This window comes from Chrysochloris asiatica, unplaced genomic scaffold (genome assembly GCF_000296735.1).
Source record: "Chrysochloris asiatica unplaced genomic scaffold, ChrAsi1.0 scaffold00161, whole genome shotgun sequence".
In the NCBI taxonomy this organism is placed as follows: Eukaryota; Metazoa; Chordata; class Mammalia; order Afrosoricida; family Chrysochloridae; genus Chrysochloris; species Chrysochloris asiatica.
In genome coordinates this window covers 3,681,809-3,690,682 of record NW_006408679.1, presented here as the reverse complement: position 1 = coordinate 3,690,682, position 8,874 = coordinate 3,681,809, and positions in this window count along the sequence as shown.

The following is an 8,874-nucleotide window of genomic DNA, read 5'->3' as shown; positions in this document are numbered from 1 at the left end:
CATAGCGACCCTGTACAGGGTTTCCGAGGGTGTAAATCCTTACGGGAGTATAAAGCCTCATCTTTCTCCCGCGGAGCGGCTGGTAGTTTCGAACCACTGACCTTAAGGTTTGCAGCCCGATTCGTAACCACTACGCTACCGTAGTAGCCCCCCCAAAAAAAGACTTCGTGACCTACTACCATGAAGATTATAGCTAAGAAAACCCTAGAGAGCTCACTTCTAACCTGTAACACATGGAATCAGAATCAACCTCCTCTTGGGGATGCTGAAACTCACAGTGCTGGGGACCCACCCTCACAGTGGTATCACTGCTTACTGTCATCATCCCTGCTCATCTGTGAGCTCTAAGGAGACAGGAGCTGTTGTTGTTGTTATAAGTACCGTCGAGTCAGTTCTGGCCCATAGTGGCACAGTATGGGGTTTCTGAGGAGCGGTTGGTGAGCTTGAACCATCAACCTTGCAGTTCAAATCAACTTTGCAGTCTGGCACATTAACCCATAGCACCTCACCAGAGCCTAGCATGCACAGCTCCTGGCACGTGCCCAAGTAGGCACTTCATACAGTTTTTGCTGACTGAAAACTGATATTTTCTATCTCTTGTGACAGAAAGCAATGTTGGCATTCTCTTAGCTTTCATTGTTTTTGGTTTCAGGCAAAAGCTGCTCCTTCCACAGGGTCATTTTGCCTGACCAGCCCTGTCTGTCTCTGCTCCCTTCACCACCCTTCTACCTCCTGCAGTCTCCTTAAAAAGAGTATTTGGTTGCTGGCTCACAGCATTTATTCTTTCTTACTCATTGTTGTTAGTTGCTATCAATTTGGCTCCAACTTACAGCCACCTTGTGTATATTTGTCCTTGTTAAGGGTCATCAAGTCGGTTCCGACTCATAGCAACCCTGTATTGGGTTTCCAAGGAGCAGTTGATGGGTTTGAACTACTAACCTTGTGGCTAACAGTCCAGTGCTTATCCTATAGTGCCACTCCAGGACTTACCTTATGTATAGCAGAATGAAATGTTGTCCAGTCCTGTGCCATGTTCATGATCGTTGGCATGTTTGAGTCCACAGATATTGTGTCAATCCTCACTGAGGGTTTCCTTTGCTTTCATTTGACCTCTGTTGTTGTTACTGTTAAGTGCCGCCTAATTGGTTCTGTCTCGTAGCAACCCTGTATAGGGCTTCTGAGGAGCAACTAGTGGGGTTGAACTGCTGATCTTGTAGTTAGCAGTCCAATGCTTATCCTACAGCACCACACCAGAACTCCATTTGCCCTCTAGTTTACCAAATGTGTTCTCAGTCTTCCCCAATTTTCCTGATGATGTGTCCGAAACTAGTCAAAGTCTCACCATCCTCAAAGGAACATTCTGGTTGTATTTCATTTAAGACTGGATTTGTTTGTTCTTTTGGCATTCCATGATATCCACTGGCATGCTTTGTCAACATCACAGTTCTAACACATGAAGAATTGTTATTTTCTCACTTATTGTGTGCCATCAAGTAAATTTACCACATCCCAGCCCTATAGCACAGAGTGGAACTGCCCCCATAGACTTTCCGAGGCTGAAATCTTTATAGGAACAGATTGCCAGATCTTGTCCTGACTTCAAATTTCCTTAAGACTTCATCTCCTTGATTTCTCTTTTGACCTCTCTCTCAATTAATTACTCACCTATCTAGATTCCATGATCTGTCATTTCAACCACTTCATTGCCAGTACTTCTAACATTCTGACCCCTTTCCCTTTTCCATTCCAAGACCTCGGCTTCTGAGTAGTGCTGAAGACAGATTCCCAAGATGTACAGGTTGGGACTATTTTCAGAGTATGATCAATCTCTTCTTGACACATAATTTTTTACTTTCTTACTCATTTTTCACAGTGGCTTTTCCAGATTTTCTTAAGACTCCAGACCTACCTTTTCCCTCCTATCTTAGAAGATAGCCTTGCCTTGTAGGTGACCAGGAAAGCTTACCTTCTTGTCCCCATGGCTACAACTTGCCTATATCCTCATTCATCCACTTTTCCTCTTTCTCTACCATCTTGGAGGCAGTGATGAGACTTCTCCTACTGTTCACTCATTTAGGCCTTTGGTCCTCCCACTTCATGTTTCCTCTGGGATCTGAATTTTCTTTTTCTCCTGTATTTTTTATTTCCCCTTTTCTAGGGATTCCTTCTATGTACAAAGTCTTTCCATCTCAAAAATTAGAGACATGCTAACCTGGTGCCCCGTCTGGCCACTGTCTCATCCTCTTCCGTTTTTGGTTGCACTTCTATGAAGAGAATTTCTAGCAACTATCTCCTCTCTTCCACCTCTTTAGTCTCTCCCAGTCAGTTCCACTTCATCCCTCCACACCGTCTCCTCTAGCACAGGTCCCCAATGATCTCCCAATGACTACATCAATCAACTCATGTCACTTCTCATTGTATTTGTGCCCTGTCTGCCATGGGACAGACTGTTCACTCTCCCACTCACTTCCCTGACACTTTCAGTCTCTTTTTAATTCTTTGATCATTTCTCCCTGCTTTCTTTGTAGTCTCTACTCCCTCTCCCCAGTACTTGATATATGTGGGTACTTTCAAGGGTTTTGTTCTTGGTCTTCTCTTCTTCTGCTATATCTGTTCTCCAGGAAAGCTCAACTATGGCCTTGCTGCTGAAGACTCCAATTTCATACTTCTCCTGGGGTTTGGGACTTGAATTTCCAGCTATCCTCCCAAATACTTCATGCTCATCAAATCCAAAACTAAACTCGTCTTCTCCAGCCCTCCTGAATTCATTCCTCTTCCTTCTTTTCCGTAGGAGTTGATGGCACCTCCACTGACTCAGGGGTCATCTTCTACCCTCTCCCCTCCTGTATACCCTCCTCTAGGCATTCATCAAGCCAATCTCAAATCTATAGCCTCCTCTCCATTCCTAATTTTTCCTTTGTTGCAATAGCATCTTAAGAAGTCTCCTTGCCACTAGGTTTGCACTAATTCAACATAGACTTGAAGTGCAACTAGAGTCTTATCTGATTATGTTCTTCTTGTTTCCAAAGGTGGAGAAACTGTAATAAAAGGAAGAGGACTTCTGACAGAACTAGGCAAAAACACTAAACAGACACTCTACAACAAAAAATAGGAGTGACCAAATGAAACAGTCAGAGATGAAAATCCTGGAACCCTAAACTTCAGAGGAAAGGTTAGCAAAGTGCATTGAGTGTTTGCTGGGAGGAGAAGCTGAGCAGGGACAGTGAGAGAGGAAGGCTGTCTGGTGAATGGCTGGCCAGATGCATTGCGACCAACTTGAAGTTTTGTGAGCAGCTTTGGTTATAGAAGATGGCCTGTCAGAACAGATTCACAAAGGCAATGAGAAAGGTGCAATTATTTATTTTCCCCATGCTCCCCTGGTGACCAGAGACGTGACCAGCTCCCACCCTCATCCACTCTCCGTGCAAACCCTGCACTCCAGGAGTTTAGAAGCATGGGCCCGCTGCGGTGCTTTGGCTTCAGGTGGGCTTGGCTCCAGACTTACAGAACCCTCAAAACCACTAGGCCAGCATTAGTCTAGCAGAAATGTTCATAACCAGCCACCCTGCCCCCAGCTGCCCTGTGGTGCTAACAGACGCTGAAACCAACTCCATCAAGGACCTCCACAAAGTACTTCCAGATTGGGTGCCCTAAACATAGATAACCTATATAGGAGCACTATGAGTGGGACCCGACTACACAGCACTTAACTACAAGAATAAACACAGCATCTAGACCTATAGGAACTCCATCTAGGGCCAGGAACGCCCCTGTCACATCCCTCTTGTGCCCACCTTATGAACTCCTTAGCTGGCAGGAGCACACCCTCTCCCCAAGAGTTTTCTCTTCAGGACCAACAGTTACATGGTTTTATTATGATTTTTTCCCCTTAATTTGTTTTGGTTTGTTTATTCTTTCTTCTCTTTCCATTCCCTTGAACTTTATCTTTTCTATCTCTGCTTTTGTTTATCCTTCTTTTCTTCTGTTTCTTGTTTTCCTTCTTCTTCATTTGATTTTTCTTTACTACGCTACACTCTCTCTTTTCCTCTTCCCTCTCCCTGGTTTTTCCAAGTGTTTTAAAAACTGTCTTTCTTTTATTTTTCTTCTCTATAACTCCATTTTCTTGCCCCTTTTTTGATTTTTAGCTTTAATTTCCTCTTTTTTCTGGTTACTACCTATTCTTTTTTTTCTCTCTCTCTTTTCATTATTGGTTACTTGTTTGTTTATTCTGTTATATTTTCTTGTATGTGGGGTGGGAGTGTTTCTTCTTTTGCCTACTTGACAGGAGAGAGCAACCTTTTCCACACAGCTCAGCTTCATTCACTGGAAAAAAGTCAATATCAGCTCCGATGCCATCTGGTCTACAAGAGACAGCTGCTGACACCAGCCAAACATGCCCTAAATTGAAGTGCCTGAACAGAGAACGGTGCACACACTTCCATTCTCTAACTACACCCACAGGAGACAGCTGGTGAGAGTCTAAGAATACATCAATATACAATCATCAGTTAAGTACACATATGACATCACCACAATGTCCCAGAAACAACAGACAATTTTAGCTCACATGAAGAAACAAGAGAGAATAGTTCAAACAAAACGACCAGGATGTAGAGACAAAAAAAATTTCTGAAGAAGAAAAGGTAATGAAACAAACTGAAAAAGAATTCAAAAGAATGTTATTTAGGTACCTTCAAAGGATTGACAGAAAGATGGAGGAAAGCAAGAACATAGAAAAAAAAAAAAAAAAACTTAGAAGAATTCAGGAAAACACTACAAGAACAAAAAGACAAAATAAATATGATTTTGAAACAATACAAAATCTGCAATTAGAAATCCAGAAGATCAATACAAAGATGTTAGAAATGAACAATACATTGAAAGGGCAAAGGAGTAGATTTGAAGTAATGGAAGCCCAAATTAGTGAGCTTGGAGATAAATCTCTCAACACCAGTAAGCTAGAAAAATAGTCAGAAAAAAAAAGAATGAATAAATCCAAATAAGCCTAAGAGTTATGTGGGACACCATGAAGAGGGATAACTTATTGGTGATTGGAATTCAAGAATAGGAAGAGACAATTAAAAGCACAGAAAAAACCTTTGAACAGTTGCTGGAAGAAAACTTCCCTAACATCATGAAAGGCAAGAAGATAAACATACAAGAAACTGAACAAATCCCAAACAGTATAGATCCCCAAAGAAAATCTCCAAGATATATCACAATCAAACTTCCCAAAAACCAAAGATAAGGAAAGAATTCCTGAGAGCAGCTTGGGAAAAATGAAAAAGTTACCTACAAAGGAGAACCAATAACACTAAGCTCTGATTTCTCAGCAGAAACTATGCAAGCAAGAAGGCAATACGATATACACAAAAATTTGAAAGGAAAAATTATCAACCAAGAATCAAATATCCAGCAAAGGTATCCATCAAATATGATGGTGGAATTAAAACATTCCCAGATAACCAGGAAATTTTAAAAATTGTAATAATTAGACCAACTTAGAAAAAAAACTAAAAGGTGTTCTTTGGGCTGAAAACAAATAATAGCAGACAACAACCTGAGATTAACATATACAATAATGACACCTGGAACTCAATTCAGAAGTTTTTAAGGTGAAAAAAACCTACAAGACTGAAAATAAGGAACCACAGATATCACGTTACTTTGAAGTCAACTACAAAGCTAAAAGAGGAAAGAGTGTAGATACAGAACTTCCATATGGAAAGGAGATCAAGTAAATTTCAAGATAAAAGACTGGGGGGGAAAAATCAATAAATTACAAGGTAACCTCAAAGAAAGTTAATATATCTTCACATCAAAATAAAAAATAGGAAAATTAGAAATATTTAGTAAACATTAACACAACAGAAGAAAATGAAAATAAAACCCACAAACACAAGGAACTCAGAACAGAAAATTATGTGGAACAAGGAAACCAGCAGCATCACAAAAAACATACAGAAAAATGACAGTATTCAATTCATGTTTAATCATTACATTGAATGTAAATGGATTAAATGCACCAGTCACGAGACAGAGAAATGGATAAGAAAACAGGATTCTTCAATATGCTGTATGCAAGAGACACATCAAAAGATGGAGATGGCCTAAATGCCCAACAGAAGAATAGTTAAACAAACTTTGGTGCATATACACAATATAATACTATGCAACGCTGAAGAATAATGATGAATCTATAGAACACCTCACAACATGGATGAATCCAAACTACATTATGCTGAGTGAAATTAGTCAATCACAAAAGGACAAATATTGTATGAGACCAAAATTATAAAAAAAAAAGTTAAGAAAAGGCTTTCTTGATAAAAGAAAATAATCTATGATGTTTATGGGGGTAGGGGGAAGCAAAAATTATTCATAGGCTATAGAGGGTGAACACGTGTTAACATAGTGACAGGGTAAGCAACATACAAGAAGGAGGTTAGCAGAGGAACAATGAAGGTAGCAGGAAACTTGGCAGGGGTAATGCAATACTTAAAGTGAATAAAGGTACATACTGTGAACTGCTGAGGGAATTGCAATCGTTGTAATGGAGCAAAGTATGGGATTTGTTGAATGTAAAACTGATGAAAGGTTATGTAAACCTTCACTCAATTCACAATAAAAAGTAAAAAAAAAATTTGTAAAAAGTAGCCGACCCAAATTTGCACATAGTACCCATTTGACCTAGCTTAATGATCAGAACTTGACTAGAGGAAGATAAAAAAATTTGTTAATTGCTACAATTTGATGACCTTAGCCTAAATTTATGGATGTAGTAGCTCAAAATACCAACTGAGAGGGAAGGAGTCTTCACATCAAGTATCAATCCTACCCCTCTGTACACAGGGTTGACAGGAACAGGCAACTTAGACATTGGCTATCTAAAATGGAGGGGGCGGGGTGATCACGAAGTGACTGGCTGACAAGTTTTCAAGAGAGAGTTTAATTTCAGAGTGTGTGGAGGAAGGTAGAATCCCTACCGAATAGTTTTCATCTTGTCTAGATGGGTCTGGTGAAAGGAGATGGGGATAAGATTCTTATGATTCAATAGTGAGTAATTGTTACCATGATGAATTGTTGACTGTCACAACTGTAAAGGTAGAAGTTTTGTAACATAAAGGGGGAAGTTGTTGATCTTACATTACAGGAACAGAGAGGATCCTAGGACTATCAAGGGAGAAGAGCACAAGAAGAATATGGGACCCTATCCAGAGAAGCAGCAACACCATGGAGGCAGAAATGAGGACAGGGAGAGAGCAACTGAGGACTCTAGACTCATGGAAAGGGAAAGGCTGTGTGCTAGCAGCCAGGAGACAGGCTTGCAGAATATGCCCTTCGGCTGTTTAAATAATTATGTATTCCTGAGTGTTTTGTGTACACCCCACACACAAACACAAAAGAAATCCCAAAAAAACAGAGGGAATAAAAGCAAATACTGTTGAATAATGATACATGGAGGGTATTATAATTGTTGCAATGAAATGAAGTATGATAGGACGAGTGTAAAACCAATGTTCTCCCATGTAAACTATCACTCAATTCACAATAAATACTTTTTTTAAAAAATGAAAAGAGAACAAACAAGATGGCGGATCAGGTGAATGTACAGTAAAGGAGCTCCGTCAGCAACAACACAGAATACTGGACCAAGCAGTCTCAGGGGATGGTCCCAGAACTCTGAACCACATATAAAGGAATATTTAGAAGGTTGGAAGACTTACAGCTAGGGGAATTTGTAGCAGAAGCAAGAAATCCATTGCTTGCAAATCCAAGACGCTCAGCTGCTCCAAAACCACCATCTTAGGTGAGACCAGGTAGGGGAATGATCAGAGCAGCCATGGACGCCTGACAGAACTGCGGAGATAAAGCTGTGGACATACTTTTCTTTTGATATCTGTTCATCGGTCCCTTGCTGTCTGTGCACCTCCATTCTGGTGACTACAAGGGTGCCTGAGCTAGTGGACACCCCAGCCCCACCCTCGGAGGATCCTACTACGCATGCGCACAGATCTCCTCGAACTTTAAAGAGACAGTTTCCACTTAAAATCAAACAGCCACAGCCAGCCCTGAACTGTTTATAACTAGAAAAAATGCCTCAATGGGGATTATGGAGCAGGACAGGCAGACAAAAAAAGGAAATAGGCCAAAAATTAAATCCTAAATTATGTCACAATGACCAACAGTGGCATATTGAAATTTCTTAAGAAGAAGAGTGAAAAGGGAAGCCCATTTCCTGATCACATCTACCTGGAGGCAATCAGAAAGCATAAAAAATATCAAAATACACACCCATCTAAGTATTAAGGCCACAGATAACTACTGAATATGCCCCCAAAACAGAAGCAGATGACCATATCTGCACATGTCCAGAAACAAGATAAAAGGACCGAGGCAGATGAGCGGGAAGTAGACCTACACTCCATACTGAAAGATGGGCAGGCTTTGTAAATGCCTGAGAAGAAATTCAGAAAAATGATTATAAAATGTATCAAAACAGTATATAATGGAGTTGAGAAAAATAAGGAAGAAGTCAGGAAAGCGCTACAGGAACAATAAAATAGATAGATAGAGCATTGGATACAATTCAAAACCTACAGAAAGCGGTCTAAACGATTAATAATAAAATATCAGAAATGGACAATACACTGAAAGTGCAAAGGAGTAGAACTGAAGAGATAGAAACCAGAACTAGTGAGCTAGAAGATAAATCTCTCAACACTACTAAGATAGAAGAGCAAACACAAAAAAGGATTTAAAAAAATCTGAAGAAAGCCTAAGATTTATGTAGGACATCACGAAGAGGAATAACTTAAGAAATGTTGGCATTCCGGAACAGGAACAATCCCACAAGGCCACAGAGGAGATAGT